This window comes from Varanus komodoensis, unplaced genomic scaffold, assembly GCF_004798865.1.
Source record: "Varanus komodoensis strain SLA01 unplaced genomic scaffold, ASM479886v1 scaffold22, whole genome shotgun sequence".
In the NCBI taxonomy this organism is placed as follows: Eukaryota; Metazoa; Chordata; class Lepidosauria; order Squamata; family Varanidae; genus Varanus; species Varanus komodoensis.
Window position 1 is genome coordinate 4,829,678 of NW_025335606.1, and position 15,493 is coordinate 4,845,170.

The window sequence follows — 15,493 nt, forward strand, 5'->3', positions numbered from 1 at the left end:
AAGACAGCTCATGCCTGCCTGTTTACAATCTGAGACACAGCAGAAAAGGAGAGGCGATGCTGAGGGAAGAGGAAATTAAGGACATGTCGGTGGCAGTTCAGAAAATGCCACAAAGGTTCTTGCAACCATCACCAGGACTAGAAGTAGTCCAGGGAAAGGGTAGCCCAGGGACCTCAGCAAGGTGAATGGAGGGGCTCGCTAGGTTCATTCTCTTTCATCTTTCCTTCTCTTCATCTGCTGCAACTGGATGGATCAGCTGCTGGTAATGGGCAGCTGCTGGAAAGAGGAACGCAGGGAAATCTGCCCACGTCCAGCTCAGTGCCTGCGCAGGTGCCTGTCCTTTGGTGACTGCGGTTGCCTGCGAGCGGCTTGCGTGTCCCTTGGCAGGTGGATCGTTCCCAGGCTATTCCACTGTGCACCACGCTCACCTAGTCTGCCCAGCAGAATTCGATGGTTGAATCATAATGCAATAGAGCTGGGGGGGGGGTCCATCCTGTGCCAATTAATCCTTGTAGGTTAGAAGCCAAGGAAAACCCAACCACATCGTCCTTGCTGGAAGAGTTCTGCTGGCCTGGATTTAGGAATGTCTGGAACAGCCGCGTGGTAGGCTAGACCCTTGGTCCGTCTGTCCTGGGCATTTCTAGCCCAGCCTGGAGGTGCTGTGGATCGAGTCTGAGACTCGAGGTGAAATGTGTTCCCTGAGACACACGGGAACTCGCTGGGACCTTCCCTGCCTCCATTCTGATGTAACCTTGGGCCGCCTCATTGTGATGTGCAGGTAGACCAGGCCATTGCCATCTGGAAACTGGGGTGCAGCACATGGGAGCCCCCAGCCTAATCCAGGAACCTGATAGTGCATCTTTGTGAACCCCACCTGTTTCCCCATTAAGCAGACAATCATTGGGAAGTGGGCCTGACTGAGCTACACATACTAAGGTTGAGTTGCTTCCCACACTCTCTGCTAGATCATAAAACCACGTCCTTTATTATAAGCACCAGACTAGACATGTAGGTGAAATTAATTCATTTCTCACATTCATGCAGTCGTTCAGTTCCATGCTTCCAAACCAATACACACCCTGAAATTCAAAATTGGCACTTCTCCCATTGTTGCGGGTCCCCAGTCACAAATTTTAAAAAAGCAGAAAAGGTTGCAAGAAAAGATTGTTAAAAGCAGAAAAGGTTGCGAGAAAGCAGGTTGTGAGAAAAGATTCATTAAAATAACATTTAAAACACACACAAGGGAGAAATGCAAACACCACCTTGCTGGTTAAACCAACTTACACCCAAAATCACATGCATTAGGAGACAGAAGGAACAAAAGATGGAGTTCAGGATGAACTGAACTTGTGATCTGGAAACTGGGAGAAACCAGAACTGGCAGATTTGTCCATCCAAATCCGAGATTGCTTTCCAGTGGCTTCGCTTCATACACTCTGGAAAGCTTTGCTTTCTCTCTGCCAGTTCTGGAAAAGAGGCTGGTTTGCAGGACTATTCTATCATGATACGACCAGCCCTGAATGGATTTGAAGGGTTACTGGATCAGCCTCAACAGCATCACTGGATCTATGGTTTCCTATACTGGGGCAGGGTGGGGAGAGAGAGAACCTTAAAAAAAATTGCACTCTTGGAGAGGTGCATTTTTCCAAAAACGTGCACATCCCTCCTTTAGCCCATAAGGGAAAGCACACGTCTGAAAACTCTGCAGGTAAATGCGCATTTTCTCTGTTCAAACTGTGCACGTTTCCCATCTGAATGAGCCAAGACAAACACGCAACAAATAAGAACAGCCATGAACCAAAAGGAGCCTCAAATGAATTTTGGACAGTTTCCGAGGGCTTCAGAATTTCTGCTTCTCTCATCAGTGGTTTTGTGCCACTGCATCTTCTTGTCACTTGGGCCCAGAGACTCAGTTTACAGCCTTTGCCTTCCTTCCAACAGGCCCATTCCTTTCCATCCCTGCCTCCCCTTGCCAGACCAGCAGATACAGGGTGCAGGAGGGCAGTCTTTTCTGGAGAAGCACCCCTTCTTTCTGTATTTTAATCCTGTTTGTGTCACACTGGGATTGTCTGGATTCTCCCACCCTGTGGCTTTCCCCATCACTACCTTTTTGGAGCCACGCAACAGAGAAACAGCGCGAGTCAGAAGGGGTCTCCCAGGCCATCTAGTCTGACCCCCGGCTCCAGCCCGCTCCACTCATGACATGCCCACCATGGGCATGCCAAAGGACAAAGCTGTGTGTCTTTGCTGGGTGTGGTGATGTTAATCGTGGCAGCGAAAGTCTTCTTTAAAAAGAAGCAGCGATGCTAGCCGCAAGCTGATGGGGGCATCTCTCACCTGCCTTTTACTTAGACTCAGTAACAACCCCATCCTCAATGTGCAGGACTTAATACCTGTTGTGCCACTGGTACATTTTCTCCAAATTCCTTTGTCTTCCATTCAGCTGCTAAGGCTGCAATCCTATGCATGTTTGGAGGGGAAAAAACCCCTGTAATTCCCAGTATTCCTGCTGGGAATTAGAGGACCTTTTTCTGCCTAAATATGCATAGGACTGCACCTTAACTTCCCTAAAGGCAGTCATGAAGAAGGACGCGATCAGTGGCTACTGGCCTTGCTGGCCAAGGGCTGCTCCTTCAGGGATGGCCTGCTTGCATACATCCGTTGCTGAGGAGCTGGGCAGGGGGAGGTCTCATCCTGCTGAAGGGAGCCTGTGGGCAGCTGGTTTGCCACTGTGTGTATGGCGTGCTGGACTAGATGGACCTTTCCTCTGATCAGGCGTGGCTTGTCTTATGTTCTTAGACAAACATAGACAAAATGGCCAGATATACACCTATATCATGATAAGACAGCAATATTGTTGGGCGTTATAGAGAAATCAAGTAACTGGAAGTAGGAGATGAAGAAGCTGTATTTTTGCTGCCAAAACAAGACCAGGAGCAGATAAGGGAGTGAACATGGACTCTTAATATCAAAATCTTTTGCAGATCAGAAACAAAAACATACTGCCAAAATACAACTTAAATAACATTCCTGAAAAAATGTAAAGTCCACATACTGAACTCATTGCAGACCTTTACAAAAAAACCTCACCCCCAAAATCGAGCAATAGAGGACGTTATATTTCACCTACCATTTGTTTGGCAAAAATAGAAACACAGAAAACAGAACGAGTCAGAAGGGACCTCCCAGGCCATCTAGTCTGACCTCCGGCACCAGCCGGCTTCGCTCACGACATGCCCACCATGTGGACATCCAGCCTACCCTTGCACACCCGCACCGATGGGGCCTCAACAACCTCTCGTGGAAGCCCATTCCACACCCTTGGGTTCCTGACTATCAGGAAGTGCTTCCTGGCATCCAAACGAAACCTTGGCTCCCTGAGCTTTGCTCCGTTGGAGTGCATTCTGCCTTCCTCTGCAGGGGAGAACAGGTCTCTACCCACCTCCATGTGACGTCCCCTCACATACCTGTATGTCACCAACAGATCCCCTCGGAGTCTCCTCCAGGCTGGAGAGACCCAGTTCCCTCAGTCTCGCCTCATACGGCATCCCCTGCAAACTGACCACCAACCTTGTGGCCCTACGCTGCACTGACTCCAACCTGGCTATATCCTTTCTGTAATGAGAGGCCCAAAACTGAACACGATACTCCAGTTGCAGGCATACTAGAGTCATGTAGAGTGGTAGTAATACCTCTCTTGAACTAGAAGCCACACTTCTGGCTATGCAACCAAGGGTGGCATTCGCCCTCTTGACCACCGCATCACACTGCTGGCTCATGTTCAGCCTGCAGTCAACCAGTACCCCAAGGTCCCTTTCACAAGTGCTGCTCTCCAGCCACTTGTCACCTAACCTGTACTTATGACACATATTCCTATGCCCCAAGTGCAAGACCTTGCACTTATCCACATTGAACGCCATCCTGTTGTCTCCTGCCCACTTCCATAGTCTGTCCAGATCCTTTTGGATTTGGAGTACCTGCTCCTCAGTTGTGGCCACTGCTCCAGTTTTAGTGTCGTCTGCGAATTTGATCAGCAGACTGTTCACCCCTTCTTCCATGTCGTTAATGAAAAGATTAAACAGGATCGGCCCCAGGAGAGAGCCCTGGGGGACCCCGCTTGTCACTGGCCGCCATTCCGATGATTCCCCACTAATGGTTACCCTCTGCTTTCGGTCAGTCAACCATGCCCTAATCCATTGGACAGTGCTTTGGTGTATCCCAAAACTCCTCAGTTTCTCCACCAGGATATCATGGGGCACTTGGTCAACGGCCTTGCTGAAATCCAGGTAAACCACATCCACTGCATCCCCTCCATCCAGCCATCTCAAAACCTTGTCATAGAATTCCACAAGGTTTGTCTGGCAGGACCTGTTTTTGCGGAAGCCGTGTTGTGTGGCTGCCAGCCTCCCTTCCCTATCTAGCATCGCTAGATCTCTCTCTATTATGAGCTTTTCCGTTGTTTTTCCTACAATGGACGTAAGGCCAACAGGTCTGCAATTATGCAGGTTATTATGCAGTTAAATTTTGTCCTGGAACAGTTTTAATATTCAGCAATGAATATTAAAACTCTCACCTCCTGAAGTGTGTGCAGGACTAAACACCTTACAGCACTTTTGAGCATGGCATATAGAGGCCAACTTCAAATTGATACCCATTGGGATATTTCATGCTGTTTTGTTGGTGCCTATGTATAGTTCCTAGAAAGTTGCATGCATTTTATGCAGAGATATGTATTATGGAGCGAACCAGCGTGGTGTCATGGTGAGAGCGTAGAACTGGGTACCTGGAAGATCCAAGTTCATGCCCCCTCTCAGCCATGGAGTTTCCTGGGAGACTCTGAAATAGTCACTTAATCTCAGCTAATTACCTCTCAGGGCTGATGGAGCTACGTGAGCCACTTTTTAAGCCACCTTCACAGCCATCCCCAGTCCCTGTCCATGCCACTGTCTCTGCCATGGGGAGCTTGGTGGCCAAGAACCTGATCTGTCATGTCACCCAGCCCAGGACTGGTGGAAAGAGAGCAAACCATCCAGAAGAGCTGGACCTTGAAGTTTCCCATCAACGGACTCATTGTCCATCTGCTAATGTTCTCCTCAATTGGATGGTGCCTCCTAAATCAATGCTGCATTGTGTTATCATGTTTCATGGCTTGTATCCAGCGATTTAAGAATGATAAGGAGGCAAGGAAAGTCCTAAATAAGCAGATTCCTGGACAGCAGGCTGCAACAGACAGACAGTTCTCCAGTCCTGTTCCTTCGCACTAAGGTGAGGTATATTGTCTTTCTATTTGAAATAGAATACTTTTGCCTAAATTTGCATCCATAGGTATAAATCAGCACATTCTAAAAGCAGACAAATAGGTGGCCTCTTTTATCCTATCTTTAGGTGGTGCATTTTTTCTCTGATCCTTGTGGCAGGGCTGGAGGTGTCCTAAAAGCAGCTTGTCCAGGGGGATTCAAAACCTGGTGTCGGGCCTGCATTATACACTGTATTGGTTCTTCAGCCTGGCGACAGGGACTGCTGGGATTTCTTTTCTTTGCATATGTGAAAAAATCCTTTTACAAATAAGGGCTTACCCATAAATCCATTGGCCTTTCCCAGCCTCTAACAACCTGTGCCTTTGCCACCGTTCCAGGAAATAGCTGTGTAACAAAAAGCCTCAAAAGGATCTGTTCTGTTTCCTAGACATCTTGCTCTATTGGAGGTTAATTTCTTCTGATGCAAGTGGCCATGTGCTGCCAACGAAATCAAATGTATTTTATGCTTTACTGTTTCTGGTGCCTTCCAGGCTTTTGCTGGAAATAAACAGAGAAGGGGAGGGAGGAAAACCACATTTAAAACAAGCAAACACACAAACACACACACACACACACACACACACACACACACACACACAGAGAGAGAGAGAGAGAGAGAGAGAGAGAGAGAGAGCGCATAAAGAAAACTCACCAGATGTTGTTAAATGATTTGATCTGCTGATGGCATGATATTATTAAATTGCTAAAAAGAGGAATTCCTGAGCCAGAAGCAACATTTAAAAGTGTGCTTGCCAAGTGCATTGTTTGCAAGGTCCTTATGGCGGAGGGTGGAAGGAAATTGTACGTGTCAGTGGTGCACCAAGAGGCTCCTCTGGATAAACCATGCCACAGAGCAGAGAATCAGTTCCCAGGTACTTAGCAAAAGCATGAAAACAATGCTGACGCAGTCTGCAATGCACTGACGGCGCCAACGGCCTGCACAAGTCTGCATTCTCCTTTGCAGCGGGCTTAGATGAGCGGTCTGTGATTGCTGGGTTGAAGTCCAGGTCCATATCCTGTGTGCCGCTTGTGCACCTCCACTGCAAGAGGCCAAGGAACATCTGTGCAGTCCCTTCTGCATAGGACGGGACAGGCCACCAAGCACAGAGGTGTGCCATGGTCCTTAAAGGGCAACGTTGACTTAAGGCATCAGCTTCGGACACCCACACTGGTCCTTCATGACCACTGATCTAATCTGCCCCTTCCAATCCAGACACGCTTTGCTTCTGCTGGTAGGTACGGAAGACAACTTCCTACTGGGTACCTTTAGACATGTGTGATGGCCTCCCTTGGGAAGACAGGATGGGTGAAGCTGCAGACCTGGCTCCAGTGACCCAACCTTTATTATTCAGATGCCACCTGTCCAAGTCAAAGAACCCATCACAAGAAACAAAGAAAGCCCCACAGAATGGAAGAAAAGGAAGAGAACCATCCTGCACCACCACCCCAGAAAAAAACACCCATGATCTTTGGCTATATAGTTTTTAAAAGCTTTAAATAAAACTAGACCCTTAGAAGTAGCCACCGTAAAAACCATGGACCAAGGACTTGCTCACTTAACAGTAACCTGAGATAACCAGGTCTTTTGGGCCTGCTGTCAAACATCCAAGAGGAAAATGATCAAGGAAGTGAGTTCCATGATGGAGTCACCACTGGAAGGACACATTGGTGCGGGTGTTCAAGGATAGGCTGGACATGCACATGGTGGGCATGTCGTGAGCGGAGCCGGCTGGTGCCGGAGGTCAGACTAGATGGCCCGGGAGACCCCTTCTGACTCGCTCTGTTTCTATGTTTCTATTCTCATGAATCTTAAGGGTAGGCCACTGTGGTTGACCTTAGAACCTGGGCACATAGGCAGTCCTTCGGATAACCTGATCCAAAATTAAGGGCTTTAAGAGGTCCGCCTGGCACCGTCGTTACTGGTTTTTCGGCGCCAGGTAAAGACCTTTTTATTTAAACATCATTTCAATTGTTAAAACATATGATCTGGCCAGGGCAACTTCTTCTTCCTTCTCTTTCTCCTCCTATATTTTTATTTTATACTGATAATTTTAATTTTATAATTGTAAATCAATGTATTTTTTGTATTTTTGTATTTAATGGTAATTTATTATGTACTATTGTATTTCAATGTATTTTATCATGTTGTAAGCTGCCCCGAGGTTTCGGCAAGGGGCGGCATAGAAATGTTAATAATAATAATAATAATAATAATAATAATAATAATAATAATAATAAAAAATCAGGGCCAGAATAAATGGGTAGCCAATGCAATTAGTGCAGTCCAGATGAAAATGACGCATCCTGGAACATACTAGGGTCAGCATCCATCAAATTGCCACATAACCCAGTGAGAAGGGAGACTGTCTTCCAGGGCAGCCGTTGTAAATGAGGCACTTTAGTGAGGGGAAGACGAGGAAATAAAATGAGGGCCTGGTGATGATTTTGTCTCCTTGGCCTTGGTCAGTAGTGCCCAATATGTTTTTAAATGTTTGTGCAGGATTTCCTTCTCCCTGTGTCACCTTCCGTTTTCTGTTTTAGGAATGCTGGGAGTCAAACCACTGTGTCATTACACGCAGATCTCAAACGCCATTATTTGTTATGGGGCAGCATCTCGGAAGGGGTGGAATAAGAAAACAAGAGCCATGGATGTTTTAAGAGAGAAAAGCAGTCCGGACTGTGTGCCAGGCCTTGAGGCCGAGACTTTGCTGCACTGCAATCTGTGACATTTCCATCTCTGACATTTCCATCTGAAAAAGGAGAGTTTATTTTTAGAATAAGATCATTTCTCTATTTTTAAAAAAGCAGCTTCTGCTGTTCCTTCCTATGTCCTCGTAGCTCTGCATCAGAGTTTTTGCGGGTAGGTTTTTCCAGGCCGAGCCTTCCCTCAGACTTGCGGGTTTTGCCAACGTGGCCACACAAAACGGGAATCCCTATTTAGCCACTTTGAGCACGGCAGGGCTCTTGCTTGCTTATTTATGGATTGCGAGTTTCCCTCCCAATTTTCTTAAAGCATTCAAAACTGCTCACAACCAAGTCCGTTAAAACAGTCAACCTTTTTAAATGGTCACCAGTAAAAATTCAGGTCACTTGCCAGAATTCTACTGCCAGATTGGCAAAGCAAGAAACAAACCACAGAGGGAGAACACAGAAAGCCGGTGTAGAACAGCTGGAACATTGGACTCAGCTCAGGGGACTGGGATCAAGGTGGGGGGGAGGGGGCATGCAGTCACTCAATGGTTTTGGTCCAGACGCAGACTCTCAGCCTAGCCTACCTCTCAGGGCTGTAAAGGAAGAGGACACATCAGCTGCCTGGAGACCTGACAAAAGGGAAAAAGGGAGGATACAGAAACATAGAAACAGAGCGAGTCAGAAGGGGTCTCCCAGGCCATCTAGTCTGACCCCTGGCTCCAGCCGGCTCCACTCATGACATGCCTACCATGTGCATGTCCAGCGTATCCTTAAATACCCTCACCATTGTATACTTAAAAAGAAAAAGAAAACAGAAAGCGCTGAGTAAGATTAGCCAACTTCAAGGACCTATTTAAAGAGGGTCAGGGTCAGGGTCAGGGTCAGGGCTAGGGCTAGAGAGGCATCTGAAGACACATAGGGTGGAAGAAGAAACGTGTGATTTGCATTTTAATATGAACTGTCCGGGTATCATTTTCTGAACTAATACACAGACTGGAACACTGTTATCCTGTCATCATCTTCTTCTGCTTCTTCCGATACTCTTCTTAAAATGCTTGGATGCAGTTGTCCCAGAAATGTGCATGTTCAGCAAATGGTGTACCATTTTTGTGTGCCCAAAAAGGCATACAAACTTTTGTGTGAACTCTTAAGAATCAATCCCTTTTCAAACTGTTGTGGAAGTGGTATGTATCCAACCTGTGTTTGAACGAAAGGGGGAAAAGGGGCATTTTACACATTGTAAAAAGTGTACAGATTTGCCTATCCCGGGGTTCAGGTGGGCCATTCCGTGAAGGGGAGGGAGTCCACAGGATTGGTATCACCACTGAAAAGGCCCTTTTCAGTCCTCTGGAAAGGTCCATAGGACTGGCACCATGATTGAAAAACAGCTGAGGGGGCAAACTGAAGAGGACCTTGGATGTGGAAAAATAGGAGATGATGTTTCTTTTGCTATCCAGCTCCCAATTAGTTGAGTGGTTTAGGAGTAAGACAGAAAGTAAAATGCAATGCATTGTGGGTGAGTCTCATTGCCACGGGCTTGAGGAACAAATTTTGCCCTTGCTGGATGCTTCTGCAGGGCTGACCCAGGACCTTTGCTCCTGAAGCCTGACAATGCTGGAAAATTGGTCATCTTGCCTTTCCTCTAAAGACTGGATTGCTTGAATTCCCACCTCACAGCGGATGAGAGTGCCTAGAATGGCTATAGAGTACTTTTCTCATATAGATGCATGAGAATTTCATTTGAATTCACAGATCCTGCAAGCATGACCAGTTTGCAACCCCAAACACACTGAACAGGGACACAATGCTTGAGAAAATCTTGCAATTTTGCAAGCTTGCATTGCATTCCAAAGTGTGAATGCACACTCCCAAAAAGCACCCTCGCATGAATGCGCATCTCCCCTCAAAATCTGGGCATGCCCTCCTCCCTCTTGGGAGAAGAGGATATTTTCAGTTTGCACATTTCTTTTCAATCTGCTGAATATTTAACTGGGAAAAGTGTGCATTTTTTCATGATCAGACATGTTTTTTTCATGATGATAGGAAAAAAATAGTGAGTTCAGGAATACAAATGAAGTTTCCTGAGATTCAAGGAAGAATTTGGAGAACTTGGGGGGTTCTAAACATTTCAGGTTTATCCATCCTACTTTCTTGCATCATGAAGTAACTGCAACTAACTTCTGTCCACCTGAGACTGAAGTGGTGAAAAGTTGGACTTCTGTTCAAATTGTATAACTTTTAGATCAGCTGGTTGGTTGTCGCCCCTCATTGACAAATGACAAAACGTGGGCACATCTTGAGAAGGCAAAATCCCTTGGAGAAGACAGTCATGCTCTGGAAAGTCAAAGGCAGAAGAAGAAGAGGAAGCCCAGATATGGGTTGGACTGAGTCCAGAGGCCTGCATTTAGAAGAGACAAGCAGGACTGTCACGGAAAGGCACTGTGAAGGGGCTTCCACCCACAGGGTCACCATACCTTGCAGATGACTGGACAACATGCAACAACAACTCTACGCAACTCCAACTCCTCTCCCCTGGGGTCGTGCAGGAGGGAGGAAATAAATAAGAATGCCAGGATGAGAGCTTTTCCCAGTTGGGACTTAGCAGATTCCAATCCCTTGCTTCAGAAACAAGAATGGGACTGTGAGATGGCCATGGAACCAAGGTTCAGTATGGATGCCAGGAAGCACTTCCTGACAGTTAGGACCCCGAGGGTGTGGAGGTGGTTGAAGCCCCACTGGTGAGGGTGTTCAAGGACAGGCTGGACGTACACATGGCAGGCATGTTGTGAGCGGAGCCGGCTGGAGCCAGGGGGCAGACTAGATGGCCCGGGAGACCCCTTCTAACTCGCTCAGTTTCTGTGTTTCTATGAGCAGAGCCAGCTGGAGCCGGGGGCAGACTAGATGGCCCGGGAGGCCCCTTCTGACTCGCTCAGTTTCTGTGTTTCTATGAGCAGAGCCGGCTGGAGCCGGGGGGCAGACTAGATGGCCCGGGAGGCCCCTTCTGACTCACTCTGTTTCTGTGTTTCTATGAGCAGAGCCGGCTGGAGCCGGGGGGGGGGGGGGGCAGACTAGATGGCCTGGGAGGCCCCTTCTGACCTGCTCAGTTTCTCTGTTTCTTCCAACACCAGCTGCTTCAACTGTGTGATGGAAGGGCCCACGTGTCTCCAGAAGCCCTTAGGGGTGGGAGAGACTGGGCGGTGCATGCAGAGGTGAGGTTTGTTGTGAGCACAGATTCCGGTTGAGTCTGGGGCTGGGTTGTCTTTCTTGCAGGCCCCAGAGCTGAACAAGTGAGGCTCTGAGCCAACAGCGAGTTCTTTCATCCTCCTTTGCCGAGAAGCCCTAGCATGGCAAATGCCACCTACCTCATGACAGCTCTTGATGATGTGAGTGATTATATCCTTTCAAGATGTTTTGAGTGCTGAAAAGAAACAGGAACATTATGGGAAATGGCTCTTGGGAACACACTGGATGATCAATTGTCACCCAAAATGGCCTGCAATTTTCCTGGGTGGGTGGCATTTCATTACTTTTACCAGTGGGGGAAACTGTCACTTCTTAAATTGCGAGGTGCTACACAGGGCTGTGAATCTCAGCGGAGGCATTGCTGGAAGGCCGCGAGGCTAGAATTATGGAGCGGGAACACTGAAAGGGGCTGAAAGAAGGCAAGCTGTTACGGCGGCTGTTGAGCGTGGGGGTGGAAGGGGAGAAAAGGGGCCTACGGGGATTCTGGATCTGCGACAGCTGCAGGGTTTTGACCTGAGGTGCTGTCCCAGGAGCCACTGGATGCTTCGGCTTCTTCCTCCCGGGAGCATTCCACGGATGTACCGGGGAAGGCTTGGAGCTGCAGGAACCCATTCTCCCCATCACCGCAGCATGTGGCCCTGCCCAATCCATGCCAACTCTCCACCAACCCTATGGCTGATCTCCATGAGCTCCGCTGCACTCCCTGGGAGGGACCTCAGAAGCGAGCGGGGAAATGATCTGGAAGGCCGGGGATGCATCCGCGAAATGCCACAGCATCTGCTCACTCTGTTTGTCCCCATGAGCCTGGCGGGGCTTCATATCTCCCTCGGACTGTCCAGCCGTACAGACGGTGGGATTCTTTTGTCACTTCCATCGGGCAATCCAGTGCTAGCGCTGTTTGCCTCCTCCTCCCCGCAGCCTACCGCTCGGCTCCAGAGGGCCCGCAGCCATTGGGGCCAGATGCTTAGGGTGCACAGGGCAGCTGTGTCTTGGAGGGGAATTGCACCCCTCCCTTTCTCACGGACGGAGCTGCTTCTGTCAGTGGAACAACATGTCTAAGTATCACCAGAGAAGTGAAGCCCTCTTGACAGCTTGCAGTAAAAGTGTAAAACTGTACAATCTCAACGTAACCTGTAAAAATGGCATAAGACCAGGGATTGCATGACACCAGCACTGCCAGAACACAGGAAGGTGCCAGAGGCTAACATAGAATCATCTTGTTTGGCCCTGGCTATATCATGGGCTGAAGAATGTGTCGTCTTCCAGAAGTCACTTGATTCTAACTCCCATCAGCCTCAGTCATCAGGGCAGATGGCCAGGGATGATGGGAGGTGAAGTCCAAGAACACTGAGTGGCGCAGCTTTCCCCCAGCCTGGTCATCCCTGACTGGTAGCTTCTTTCCAAGGTTTCGCCTGGGGTTTCTCAAAGCCCTTCCTGGAGATACAAGAGATTGGACGAGGAGCTTTTGTCTGAAAAGCATGTTTTTCACCACTGAGGTACAACCCTTCCTGTCTATCCCCCACCCAAATATTATAAAGCCATCCTACCTTTGGCTGCAAAAGTGCTGAATTCGAAACCTTCACCTTCAATCCGAACAAGGCCAGAACAGCCAAGAATCATAGAATCCTAGAAGAGTAGAATTGAAAGGAGGCACAGGGCATCTGCTCCAAGGCCCCTGCTTGGTGTAGGACTCTCATTAAAACCATCCCCTCAGATGTCTGGCCAGGTGGCCAGGTGGAAGGAAGGGAGAAGTGCCATTTCTCCCCTTTTTAAATCAACTCATCCATGCCCATTGCAAGCAAGGAAGGGAATTATTTGCACAGTAAATTTCCCCCGTGTAATGGGGCGAAGGTGTCTGAGAACTGGGTGGGCTCTGAAGCCTATGCATCCAAAGACTTCCCTAAATGACCTTTCGGAGTTGCGTGCTTTTCCCTTTATTTTGCTTCACCCCATTCCCAGTCTCCCTGGGTTGGAACACCAATATTTATTTATTATCTTTATTTATTTCCACGTTCCTAAGCCCTAAATAGCCCTCCAAGGGCTCTCTGAGCAGCTAACAACGTTAAAAAGAGGCCAACACTGCAACTGTAAGTAGAGGGGGATGGCCGAAGCCACACTCGCAGGGAAGCCACTTGGTCATCTGCCGGACACATCCGGGCAAATACACCATGGAGAACATGCAGCATTGCGTGGTTCTGAAGCACGAATGGGCTCCCCAGTTACTGCTTTTTCCTTTATCCCTCATCTAACCCCTATCCCTGTGTGTTTCATGGGGGCCAAAGGCTGCATCTATGTCTGGGGCTGATCTCTCCAGTGTACCCATGGATGCCTCTCTCAGCGCCCAGCAAGCTTCTTGCCTTCTTGGATTTTAGTTTCAAGATGATGAAGAAGAAGAAGAGGAAGAGGAAGAGGAAGAGGAAGAAGAAACTTAGAGACCAGCATGCTGAAAATCCAGACTCTGCCCTCGAGCGCCATATTTATTAGGGTTTAAAACAGAGTTTTTACATTGTGGAGCTTGGTTATCCCAGCAAATTCCTTCCCCCCCACCCCACTTGGCTACTTTGCCTTCTGGCAAATGAAGGTTTTGTGACTGACCATGCCTATTATGGTGGTGATTTCATGAAGCAATGAGACTCATCCATTTTGTGGGACTGCCCAGAGCCCTGTCACAACATCCCAAATTTGCCCAGGAACTGGAAAGGTGGGCCAGCTTGAAAAAAATAAGGGAAAAAATGAGTCTCCAAAATTCCTCACCCCAGCTACAGGTAGAAAATTTGAAGGGGGGAGAGAAATGTTGCATTTATTTCTGGGGGGCCTGGATGATGACCAGAAGTGGGTAAACTTCTTCCCAGACTCCCAAGGGATTGCTGTTCTTTTTGCTGATGTTGCGATGCTGCCAATGCCCCAGACTTGGCACTATTCTGGATAATGGGGCAGTGGCAGGATGGGGGAATTGATGTCAACAACCACACAAACCCCCCCCCACACACACACACACACACTGAACAGTCTAAAATTGTCCCTTTTCCACAAGGGCCAAAAAAGGTAGGATTTTTCTTATTATTTATTGCTGAGCTTTCCAGCCTGTGTTTCAGGATAGAAGCCCTTTGAGAGGTTTCTACATCCCATTTGTCCTTCAAAATTCTGTGCTGTTTTATTCTTGGGTACCTTAACCAGAGTGCAAATTTTAACAGAAACACCGAAACAGAGCGGGTCAGAAGGGTCCTCCTGGGACATCTAGTCTGCCCCTGGCTCCAGCCGGCTCTGCTCACGACATGCCCACCATGTGCATGTCTAGCCTATCCTTGAGCACCCTCCCCAATGGGGCTAAAAGAACAGAGTCTCTCCCCCACAGGCTTATTGTCTAAATGTTAAATCTCTTCTGAATTCTGAGAAGACACAACACACAAGGAAATAGGGCTGGGGAGGGAAGAGGAAGAAAATGAAGCAGGCTTTCAGCAGGGCAAGTGGAAGAGCCTTGCTTCCTCCCTCATTCCTTGTGGGGGCTGGCAGTTCAACCAGATGTCCCCATTACCTCCCTTGCTTATTCCTGTGTGTTGCACTGATGGATAGACACTCTGAGAGTGTAAGGAGCACACCGGGGCCCTTATGAACAACTGCCTGTACCTTCCACCCAGAGAGGTCGTTGGCCTGGGTGCCTTGCCCTCCTTCCTCAAGCTTCTTCCCCTGTTTCCCTTCCACAGAACAGAAGAGGTGCTTCTCTCGGCAGCAACAGGAGAGAAGCTTTTCTAAAAGATGACATGGCAGGGTTGGAAGGTACCAGGTGAGATACTGGGCAACATGTCCAGGGATTGGCTGAAGACTCTGATTTGTATTCAGCCATGCTCACACCAGGAAATGAAACTCCTCAAAATGCAAGGCACTGCAAAGAGAAAAATCCTTGCTGTTAAACCAAAGGGAATAGGCTGGACTCAGATGTCTCTGCCAGGCCTTATGTGATAACTTCACAAAGCAAGTGTTTTGAATATCTGTCCTCAGGCACTGGGGAAAAAAAGAAGAACAACACAGGGCCAGGGAAGGAAGAAGAAGCTGAAAGCAGACTGCCATATTGTCTTTCTTTAATATTTTAAGATATTTGGGGCTGAGTGGTGAATAGAACTTAATTTCTGCTGCAGGCCAGTCTCAAGCTACTGCCAAAAATGTCTCTCCGTCCCTTTGTAGGTTAATTGATATGAAAGGGATGTTACCGAGAGAGGCAGAAGGGCCGGTGGGTGGCAAGTGAGGGGAGGCAGTGGGCTAGT